The sequence below is a fragment of the Pempheris klunzingeri genome, chromosome 24 (genome assembly GCF_042242105.1).
Source record: "Pempheris klunzingeri isolate RE-2024b chromosome 24, fPemKlu1.hap1, whole genome shotgun sequence".
NCBI classification, from domain to species: Eukaryota; Metazoa; Chordata; class Actinopteri; order Acropomatiformes; family Pempheridae; genus Pempheris; species Pempheris klunzingeri.
Genome location: NC_092035.1, coordinates 10,965,144 through 10,977,368, shown reverse-complemented (window position 1 = coordinate 10,977,368; position 12,225 = coordinate 10,965,144). Strand labels below are relative to the sequence as shown.

The following is a 12,225-nucleotide window of genomic DNA, read 5'->3' as shown; positions in this document are numbered from 1 at the left end:
GGCTGGTGTATACACATAAAGTCAAAATAATTGTTTTTGTGAAGTAGAACACGCTGCACGCCAGCTGTTTCCACTGGCGTCCATCAACACCCGGTAGTGAAGCACAAACAAAGGCCTTCCCACAGCATGAAAACCATCCTGTGATGGTCGAACAAATGACAAGACCATGACTAGACGAAAGACAAAAAAAAAAAGCCTTTGAAGCTCTTTGGAAGCTTTCTTGACAGCGTAAAAGCTACCAAGCAACAAGTTCCCAGTCTTCCCATAAAGAATCCACTATCTAAATCTTGTGGATAACACAAGAAGGGGATATATTTTTTCACATGAGAAGAAAATCAGTACCACATGGTTAACACACCATAAATAAGCATAAAAATCGGCCGACAAGCACAAGCGTTCACTTCTACCCTAAATGGTTAAGACAAAATATACCACAACATACAGGAGGTTATTTACAATGAGATTCATCATCGTGGATTGCCTTCTTATTTCAACTATTTTGATTGCCAGTGAGCTCAGAATTGTATCCAACAAAGGCATTGACATTATTTCACCTCGAAACCGACATGCCGATGTTGGGTTTGAGGCCCAAGGGAACTTCATCAAGTGGACGAGCAAGAGGCCAAAGACCATGGATCATTGAGGAAGCAGCTATTTGATCATGGTCAAGCCACAGCGAATGGTGAGCGGGCTCTGGCTTGGCTACTTCAGCCTTTGTACAGTTACGACCAAATCACTGCAAGCTACAGACGACAAAATACCCCATTAAACAAGGAAATGATGAATATCAGATGTGCAATTGTGGCTCACATTGGACACAGGTTGAAAACCTCCAAATCTGAAAGCCCGCCTTGGAGTTTTATGCAACAGGGGCATGACCGCATATCATAAATGTTAGGTCATTTCATTGGGGTTTCAGTCATGGGAGAAGTCTAATATTTGGCACAGATTTAAAACCAAAACTCACCTGATATGCAAGGTCTTGAGTTTCTACTCGTGGGAAACAATTTGCAATAAAAACTTGGCTGTGGGGAAACTGAAATACACAAATGAGTGGGAGTATTGTAATTACATTTTTGAACCAAACATCCATAATGGAATGTCAAATATAGGGAAATGTGAATAGAAATTGAAAAAGTGTGTTAAACCAACACAAAAGAAATATTTTTTTTAAAAAACTGTGCAATTTTGTAACACTTCAAAGGCCAGGCTTCTGTGGAAGTGGGAATCAAGCATGTTTTCATCATTACTGGATGGAGGCGATGTTGGATGGTGCTGATGGGTCTGTTCCGCACAGCCTTTGCCTATCAGTTCCTGTTTAATTAGGGGTGGCTGCAGGATGATTCCTCTCGACCACTAATAGCACAGTGAAGCGAGAACACAGAAACAAAGCCAAGCCAAAATCAATGGTATACACACAGAAAAGTCCAATAAAATATAGGCTAAGTAGAACACAAGATGCTCAAAAGGACACGCGAACGCTCTTTTGCTGCAATTACTTTTATGAAAACCTCAATTTATGTTTGTGTCTGCACTTTTCTTGCAAGTGTAAATCTGAAAACAGATTGTTTGTGTTACCCAGTATTGAAATTTCCTTTTAATCTAAATTTGCTTTTTATTTTTCCATGCCAGCCTGTCACTTATTGACAGAAATAAGTTAGTGGGTAGGCCGAGCCTCTACTAATTCAGCCTTGGCCTCTCGTGTGGTTGCATGTTAAATGCCATCCTCCCTGGTCACTACTGCTTTTATAACACTTCCCGGCACATACTTTAGAGCTGACGCAGCTGGAGGATATTGTAGTTTTCACACTCTGTTTGTGTGCTCTTCTCCTGAAGCCTACGATAGAGTATCTTCAGACTAAATCTGAAAAACAAAGGTGATGCATGACGCGAGAAAAACAAACTTCATTTCTGCACAAACACGTGAGAAGAGCTGCTATTCGACAAAGTCTAACGTTATCTACTTTCAACCTTTCGAGATGATTTTCTGTGATTTATGATGTTTTTTTCTCAATATTTCTCTTATGGTTGCCAAGGTTTCACTCCTGTGATGTGTCAAAAGATGAACTACCCTGAGGGAAACAAGGTATGTTATTAAGGCATGGGAGAGACAGGCGGAAGTGACAAATAGTTCAGGAGGGACAGATCTACAGGGACAGCAGCCGCTCCATGAGCATCACTCTTAAAGAACATCTTCATGTTATGAGACACGAGGGAGACATGAGTTAGGGCTCTTTTGGCAGCTTAAGAGGGTTTCTGGGCAAGTTGGAGAAAGAGGTAGAGCTTTTTCTTGTGAGACTTATGACCACTTTCACAAGTGTGATGTCAGGGCAAGAGCATCAAGTTCAAGGTTATGTAATGCTTTCAAATGAAATTCAAAAGGCACTGAGGAAAAATATGTAGGAGTTCAATTTTGGTACCATCATAAAACAGCATTCCTTTCTGTTGTTTTGACTCTTTAGTGGGAAACAGGACAGACAAGCCTTCGCGACCCCTTGACCATTCATGTTTAACTGCCATCGTCGTGTTAGCTCAAGGTCAAAGGTGAATGATTGCCATCATCAGTCTGCATCCTCCCTCAAAGGTGTCAGAAAGACAAAGTTTGAGAAAAAAGCGCAGGGATGGCAAAGACAGCACAAAGAAATAAGAAAGAATTCCCTGCAAACATTCTACCTGAACAGCTGCTCTACTTCATCTCTTGCAGCGCTGAAGCAGATGCAGGTTACGCTGAGAGAGAGAAAACACGTGTTTGCCTGCTGTGTTGACCAGTTGCTGCGGGTCTCTCTCCGCGACTCTGCCGCCACAAATCACAGCTCGTCGGGTCATGAAAGGCTCCCCGAGACTCGAATGAACTCTGTCTGTGGCGTTCCCATGAGAACAACTTTCCCATGACTGTGTGGCAGTTTAGCCTACATCCGAAACGTGAGAGCAAAGCTGAAATGACATCAAAAAAAAAATCCCCCTTTGTGGTAGCCGCAAAAGTCGTGCTCCGACAGCCTTTTTATCCACTAAAAACACTCAGAAAGCAGCTTGAGGTCCTCTCTCTGAAGACCCATTTGAAGTCATGAAGCAATGCAAAACACTGCAAATTCAGAAAACTTCCTCAACATGCCAATTAGCTAAACTACAGACTGAATATACAGCAGAAACACCTCCTTATGCATCTGAAACTCTGCTCCTTCAGATGTCTTACCTGCACACCGGTGCCACTTTTTCTCACGCTCTCTCTTCTCTCCCCCTCTGCCTTGTTTCTACCTCTGCATTCTCCCTGCCTTCAGACCCCCCTCCAGGAGAGAAAGAGGGCAAGAGAGGGAGTACCAAATACAGACACTTTCCTCCTCCTCCTCCGCCCCTCTCGCTCAAAACAACAGCAGTAATCCCAAACGCGTGCCAGAGAGCTACTGAACTCGATTCTGTGCGTGTGTGTGTGTGCGCATGTGGATGTCTGTGCAGCCTCTGGACTGGACCAGGATACACTCTTTATTCTGCTGGCTTTGGTTCCTCCTGTCAACTGCCAAGAAATTTTGAAACACGCTATATAAGGCCAAGAAAGTGGCTTGGGGCTCCTTATGATTCCGGTACCCAAAACGAGAGAGCAAAAGCCGTCCGGGGGCAGACAGTAACTGTATCCCTCTGAATCCCTCCCTCTGCTAACCCGCTCTGTCCGTCTATTTCTCCCTCTCTCTCTCTCTCTGTCTCTCCTCCCTCCTTTTCCTCCCAGCCCTCTCTGTAGCTGTTGACACATGCTTGTCAGAGAGAGCGATAGAGGGAACGGGAAGGGGAGAGAAAGAAGAGAGAAGTCCTTACTTCTGTGCAGTAAAAATCTCTCTCGAAACAAATTTATGTATGTGTTGACGTTCCTTTGTGTAAAAAAACAGCAATTGCAATATTTTTCCCTGTCAAATATTATTTTCTTCTCGTCTGATCCTATTGAAACGCACTGTGTAAAACAGTATTCAAGTGGAAAACCCTTCTTTAGCTAAAGGCACGAGACAAAATACAGAACTGACCGCAAAACATTGTTATGTGGGGGTGTTTCAGGTTTTATACATTGTAAGGTCTACGCATGGATTTCTTTGTTTGCAAGAACACCATTTAAAGACAGGGAGATGTTGTCAGCCACAGTGACAATTAAGTTAAAGTTTAAGGAGGTTTAACTCTCTGTTGGAACTCTTGTGAACAAATTATTTGTTTTTTTTTTCTTTTTTCTACTTCTTTTATTTTATTTACACATAACGCCCCCATGATTGAAAAAAAAAAAATCCCCCGCAAAAGTGCCCTCCTGGAGGCCCCTATGTTAGATAAAACATGGCAACGTGCCCTTTAGAGCGCCATTCTAGTGTAGCAAACATGATGTTGGGCCCTAATGAGTGCCCTAAAAATAGAGAAAATGCAACGCAGTGCCCTCTAGAGCACCCTTCCAGTGGAGACAACATGATACAGCGAAATAAAGCAACGACTCTTAGAGTTGGAGGAAAGTTGCACATCTGTTCTTTTACCTGTTGACTGCCACTATCTACGAGGACGCACATTTACACAGAAGAATTCAGAAGCCAAATCCCTCTTTTCTAAAATACTTGGGAGGAAAATATTTGCCAGTCTCCCGTTGGGTTTTAAGCACTCGGGGTGAACTCAGCTCTTGACCTCCAGACGAGGGCTGAGGTAAATTGGGCCATCAGTCATCTGCTAGCACCCGGTTATTAGGCCGCCAGTACCGTTTGTCTGCCAGCACTATCTCCCAACTACTGCGCTGCATCTATACCACTGAAGGGCGTCGCTATGGAGACCCGCTGTGATGGCTCTTTGATGTGACGTGTTTGCGCCGGGGAAACAGACTTGCCTCTGTGAAGGGCTGCTGAGGAATGGGGAGGCTTGGCTCTCGCAAATGCGCGTGCATGTGTGTGCACGTGTGTGTCTCATCATTTTCTCTCTCCCTCACCCTCTCTCTCTCTCTCTCTCTCTCTCTTTCCCTCTTGTTCTACCTTTTTCACTTTCATGCTTGGATAGTTGCTCTCTTTTCCATGCCAACATTCTTGAACGCTCCTCATCCCTGCTTCTATGCACGTCTTACTGTGTTTTCGGTCTTGCTCCACGCACTGTCTCTCTTTGGAAGATAAAAAAAAGGAGAACCGTAGAAGGGAAAAAAATCCTCTACAACGCCACTGAAGTCATAGAAGCCCGTTTAGGGGCAAAGTGACTTAAAAGACCAACAAAAACATATTTTTGGGTGTTAAAAAGGGAGAAAGGGGCTTTTGGGGACATGTGATAAATGCTCCTTCAGCCTGCAAGCCTCTGAAAGGGCATTCAGGTGCACATGCTTGATTGACAGCATTGGAACAAGATGCAATGTAAACAAAATTGCACTGACAACTGTAGTCAGTAGCCATGAACCCCAAAGTACCCAGTTTGAATCTGGCCTCTTTGTTGCACCTCCATCTGTCTCTCCCTGGTAGCTTACAAGCCCAGAACAGTGTTTTGTTAACATAAATAGACTTTTACAGTAGGTGCTAAAATGAGGTTGCACCCGTGCCTCCTGAAATATTAAAGAGAGGGGTTGCAATTTATAGAGCATGTAATTTGCCACGGCTCTAATTAAAGGCCTCTCTTAGCTTTCACACATCCACACATGTTAGGATGTGGATTATAATGTCAGGATGCCGGGATTAAAAACCTAAACACTTGACCTCAACATTCTGCAGTGGGGGAGGCCCCTCTTGGTTCAAGTCAAGCTTAGTTGAGTTTGGAATGCGTGTGTACGAACCGACTCACAAGACAAACAAATCTGCTTTAAAGTCACTTTGTAACAGTAAAAGCTGTTGCAGGTACACACTCTGAGAGTCTTCTGATATTAGTACAAAGCCTGACATCCCGCTCGCCCTCCCTTTTTCTAAAATGCTTAGCTGTGTCTTGCACATCAGTGCTCGTGTTATGTAAGCAGTGAGTGAGCTCAGCCTGACAGAAAAGGATTTTGGGCCACTAGAGATGAAACGGGACCGTCTGAGTCTCCTCACAGCAATTATATCCCCTGGATTTTCTTTTGCATGACAAAGGAACCATTCTAAAAATAGAAAATCACCATGTGACTGGGTTGCCAAATCTGCTTCAAAACCTTAGCTCAAGGCTTTTAGCAGGTTCAGATAAAAGCTGGTAATTGACAGACGTATTAACACAGTAGGTTTTTTTTCCATTTATGTAATTCTAAACTGTTCAGTTCTTAAAGAAAAGGTCTCAAAACCTGAAATCAAGCACCTTCAATTAAGAGTCTTTGAAAACAATTTAGGGATTTTCTTTTTCATTGTTATGATGAATATAACTGTGAAATAACCAGCTGCTTTGCTTTGACATGCTAATGGTTTACTGGGAACAGATGATGAGGGATCTAAGATGCTCTCAGCCCGACACGTTGGGAAGTATAATGCACCAACAGGAATATGTTCTATTGGTTGGTGTGTCATACCCTCTGTTATCTTATTCTTGGACTGCAACTGTGACTCACTTCCTAGTCATCCTGTTTGACTCCTGGTGCTGCTCCAGGATCTGTGAACATTTACAACTACAGGAAATGCAGGAGCTTGATTACCAGAGCACTTTGTTCAGCTCCAGCTGACAGCAGCGATAAGTAAACAAGCCGTGAGATTTTTTAAATCTACTTGCTGAACAAAACTTTGCTAACGTCCAGTGCTGAAAACTAAGAGTGCTGTGGGAGGGTGGAAGCGGTTAGAAATGGTCCCTAAACTCAGGCTTTGCCTGCTGACCTTTACAGTTATTGTTAGAACAGAATAAAACTGTTCTTTCTTGGTGTCTGACAGTCGTATCAAAAACCCAGCCTGCAATAGTCTTGCCATTTCAGAATTTGCTTTGGACTGACCCAACTCCAAGTAGAGACCAGATAATTGGTTCCTTCCTATACTCAGACATCAGACAGCTGTAGCTCAGTGGTAATGGGTCATCCATTAATCAGAAGGTTGACGGTTCAATTGATGGCATCTGAATGGATGTGAACGGTTAGTTTCTTACTTACATCTATGTTTAGCCCTTTCAAGTAGTTTGGGCGTTCTGGTGAGTCATGTGATCAACTCAACTCTCCCTTATTTGTGGTGCACAACCTGATCAGGCTTAATTCATTTCTGTGGATGTTTCTCAGAGTGAAACGTGAGCACCTCAAGGCCAGACAAAACAATAATACCTGAACTGCAATGTCAAATTTTCCCTAACATCCATTACAGAAGTGCTCCAGAGTTTTCCAAAGAGATTTGTCTTGCGGCTGAGGTAGAGTTGCAGCAGCAACACATACGGCATGACAGACAGGACCACATTGTACTTTTTATAAAACGCAAACACGTAAACAGTATTTTTATAAAACGAAGCCAAAGCAAGGCGAACGCGCTCTCCAGCACTGTTGTTTACATGAGGAATATTCTGACTTGTTGCACTCTCACTCGTCTTGTCCAACCACTTCCCATCATTCCTCTCCGGTCCTGCCGTTCCCTGCCAAACCTCGCCTGTGTTTTCCAACCCGCCAGCCTATCGAACAGCACAAACCACTGCAGCGGCATTCCAGGAGGCTTCTCCAAGACATGGCAGGGATAAATCATAAGGAATAATGAGGGCTTGTTTCCATGGAGGGTGAGAGAGAACAGAGAGCTTACAGATGCTGTGCTATCCAGCCAACACAAGAAAACACACATACTTGCACACACGCATACTAATGGTATGCTATTGGGTGGATCTGTTTGCATATTTTTGTTGCATCGGTGCCAAATAGAACTCTGAATCCAAGTTGTGGATTGCGGCGAGCATCTAGATGTGACCCTGAATGAGTTAACCCAAAAATCATCCATGAAATATAGGCTGTCTGTGCTCACATACATACATACTGTACTTTAACAGTTTACCTGTATTTAGTCTCCCATAAAGAGACCAAAGATAAATCTGAAGGAGCTGCAGTTTTTTTATTGTCTAAACCCAAAGCCTATTGTAAATATAACACAATTAAAGTTGCAATAATCATTATTTACTCAATACGACAGATCACATGATACTGTATCATGTAATAGATTATACATATAGTAGCAAATCCTCATGAAATCAATAGCTAACTCTGCAGTTACGTATTATACTAGGTATTAGGTATTAAACTACTGTTGCAACTATTAGCCACATGTTCTCACACCATCAAAATGAAGTTGATGTTTGAATTGGATCAAGAAGGTTGGTTTCTGCCTGTGAGAAATTCAAATTCTTTTGTTCATCTAATTTATGACATGGAAATTTCCCAGCATAACTTGAAACACCCCAGAGAACCCACAGCTTGAGCCAGGTAAGAGGACCCAACACAGCAGACTCCTGTGTAACAGGCAGCCTCTGTCTGCAACCCACAACTTGGGTGTCCGGCCAGGTTTCAGGCAGTATCCCAGCCACAGCACCCCTGTCCAGACAAACCTCCACCTCAACATAGACCACCATAACAGCTACACTGAGTTCACCAAGTCTGTCTCCTATACGCTGCGGGATGAAAACGCGTCTGTCGCTGAGCTAGAACGCCCTCGGGGCTGCAATAACAGACGTCCACACTGAGATGGTCTGCGGTTGGACGGAAAGGAAAACAGAAAACGAAGGCTAGCCAGAGACGATTAGCTCGATTCTTCATCAAGGCACATTAGTGGACATCTGTCTTTTGGATGTTCTGCAAAGACATTTTCATAAGCTCTAAAAGTTAATGATCGAACCGCATGTGGTTACAGATTTTCAAAGTTTAGCAGATTGAGGCTGAGAAAGGGAAACATATCACTAATCCTTCCACTGACAACAAGATTATAGGGACGTTGGCAAAATGCTTTATGGACTTTAAAGGTGCAATAAATCAGATTCCTCGGTGAAGTGAACATCATACTGGGTATCTGCTTCAGAAAGTCGTGCGACGGGTTGCAAGAGACTTATCTCCATAATGTTTATTGATCTATAAGATTTTATGTAGTTTAAGTTTTATGTAGTTGAAGTTTCATCTCTATACATGAACATAGTAAACATATACTAAATATTTTATTTGCTTGTCTTTTTTTTCCTAAAACAGACAATTACAGATATTGAGTCTGTGATAATCACATGCCAATAACTCACAAGTAATTTGTTTGTAATTGTTGGATTAAAACTTTCCCAAACATCACAAATTCTGACCTCATTAAACACTTTCCATAACTTCTGTCCATCCTGAACTGCAGTAAAATGACTTTTTCATGTGAAACATGTGTACAAGAGACTAAAACATGAACAAATTAAATTCATGACACTTAATGTAGTATAAATAATTTACACACATATTGTCTCACATCACACGTTAAGAACATTTACCGTCATCACACCCTCGTTAAAATCAGAATAGGGTCCATTAAAATGCCATAAAAACACAGAGACGCTGCATAAAACGTAACAACGCCACCATTAAACATTCGAGCAACTGTCCTTTAACGTCCTGGTGAAAATACAGGAGAAAAAAAAGGGAAGTTGCGGCAGCTTGAAATAATAAACACAGAAAATGAAATCAATGCATGTGCAGCAGTTATCTTCACGTCTGGTGAGCTGCAAACCGCTGGCGACAACCTCATTGTGCTTCATGACAAATTTACTGCTCAAGGTCAGCGCAAAGTCATCTGAAGAAAGCATCGCCGTCTGCCTAAATCCACACTCGTATTTGCACAAAGACTTTACTTTTCCGTACTTTTACGGCCTGAAACAATGAGCATCCCACGGCCATATTGTGTCCTGTTTATTTTTATTCGAGGGTCATTTCCCTGGATGAAGCCAACATAAATGTTTGGGCCTGAGTAAACCAATTTAGGGATTAGCACATTAGCAAATACGGATTAGGAAAATTGTGCCAAAGCTCTGATTTTTAACCAAATTCAATCGGCTCATCCGACCATTTTCTCTTCTCAGGCACACACACCTCACACACTTACTCCTCCTCCTTCAAAACATTTCCTGTCTAATGTCTGTCACCACCAGGATGAATGAGTCATGACTCAGGCCATCCTGATTATTCCCCCAATTGCCACCACAAATGTCTTTGCCTGGTTTTGGAGGTATTTGGGAGATTTTTCCTCAGATGTTTTGGGAACACACAGCTTTTGTTCCGATAGTAATATCTGGGTCAAGCGATGGTTTTCGAGATGATGATGATGATGAAGGGGAGAGGAAGTAAGTCAGGGCAGAATGGAGAGGAGAGGAAAGGAAAAGAGAGGAGAGGCATTTCAACATTTCTCCCCACCAGTCACAACTAAAACCACTAAGAATAGCCTTGTTATGCTCTTGTTACCCCTCCGCCCTTTCCCTCCCTTCTCTCCGTCATTCATTCCTCCCTTCCTTCCTTTTCATTTACTCTCCCCATGCATTCTTCCCTTTTCCACTGCAGATTGGGATCAAATGTGGTAAATGGGACTGTGAAGAGGTAGTGCTGTTGACTCTGTGCAAAGCAGAGACGATGCGCTGCGTATTATTCTTTCCTCTCAAACAAAGGCACTCACTGCGTGCAGCCCCCCCAAAAAAAGGAATCTAGGATAAAGACATTCTCCATTTCTAGACACATCAGAGTGTCTGTGGGCCAGCTTTGACCTGCACGTATACTACAGCTGTCTGGATGTGACACACTTAAAAAAGAAACTTGAATTCATCTGTCGTGTGTATTTGTAGTTGTCTACCAAGAATTATCACTTGGAAGTATTTAACCGGCCAATGAAATGCCTTGCTGGATCAGGCTTGACTCAGTCTTGCCAGTGCGTTGGCCTTATTGAACACAGCATCGTCATTATCATAATCTGAGACAGCCTTAGCTTAACATCTGTGATCATATATAAATGATTAGAGACAGGAATCAGGAAAATATCAGGAAATAATTCACTGATAATAAGGAGTAAAAGATGCCAATGTCTTACCTTCACTTCACATTTTTTATGGCAGGACAACCGGCACGCTGAAAGAAAAGAGCCAACGTTGGGTTAATAAAGATTCACTTAAACAGGTAAGAAGAGACATAGATATCAGTGGATGGTAAGAATACACACGTATGCACAAAATCAATAAATTAATGCTTCTATCTAAATAAACCAGTAAATAAAGCTCAAAGCAAACAAGAAAGGACATAAGTACTCTTCATCATCGCAGTAGAATTACACTCAGCCTTTTTACCCAAGAATGAGTGTTTGCTTTTGAATGTACTGAAAAGAAAACTGCAGCAGGGTCAGCATATGTCCTGACGCTAACATGCTGTGGTGCTGCCACCAAGTGGCCACATGCAGCAAACATCCAGACGTCAGTCCATTCATTTGTTGGTATTTCCCTATTTGATTCGGATGCTTGAGCTGTAATAAGATAAAGGTGTTAAAAACGGTAAACACTCCATATAATGAACTCTACAAAGCAGGTCGAATTAACAGCCAGAGGATTCCTCAAAGAGATTCAAGTGTGTATTTACATCATCCTGAGAAGCAGAAGCAGAAGTGAGAGTACGACGACCTCCGAGCGTGAAGCGGCCATGTTTTAATGTCTGTGCAGGTACGACCCTTGACCCCCCCACACCTGCCGTCTCGCTGTCAAACTAGGTGGTCCCCAGGTGGTGTGCTTGTGTAGATCAAGTGAACAAGGGTGTAGCGGCGACGGGGCGGGTGTGTCAGTGGTCTGGGTGGTCTTACGGGGAGGCAGACTCTTAGAAAAACACTGTTTGGCTCATTAAGGTAAACTGGTGGCGGTGATAAATGGATAGCTTGGTCATTTTGTGTGTGGAGCGCTGATTGGTAATTATTTGGAGAGGTAAGTTTGAAGTAAATATTTATCCATCCAGTTACACAGGCAGCTGTCTAAACTAGTGAAAAATGTTAATTAGACTGAAGACTGAAGTACATAAACTTTAACAGGTAGGAGTGCTAAGACATATGTTATGGACTTTGGAAGCAGCAGTCTTACTCAAAGTCCACTCACAAGCTTTCAACCACAGCATTCTTCATCAGTGGGTGCAGTTTGATGGAGTTTGCACGGCTGTCATCACGTTACGTAACAAGGCCAGTCTTTAGGTCATGTGATGACAACTGAGCCATCTCCATGACAACTGAGCACGCTCTACTCAACCCGCTGATGGCAGATTATTTTATTAAAATATCTTTGTCAGTGCCACATTTTGTTTTTGAATCAATAGCAATACATCTCCATTATTTTCTTTTACAGTATGTTCAG

General features: G+C 42.6%; 1 protein-coding gene across 1 annotated transcript in view; it reads right to left on the bottom strand.

Moving 5' to 3' along the window:
* Nucleotides 1-3,262, bottom strand: part of tns1a (tensin 1a) — a 53,670-nt gene extending 50,408 nt beyond the window's left edge. The window contains exon 1 of the mRNA XM_070855895.1: nucleotides 3,194-3,262. The gene's annotated coding sequence lies outside the window, so the exon portion shown is untranslated. The remainder of the gene's footprint in view (nucleotides 1-3,193) is intronic.
* Between the last annotated feature and the right edge of the window lie 8,963 nt (nucleotides 3,263-12,225).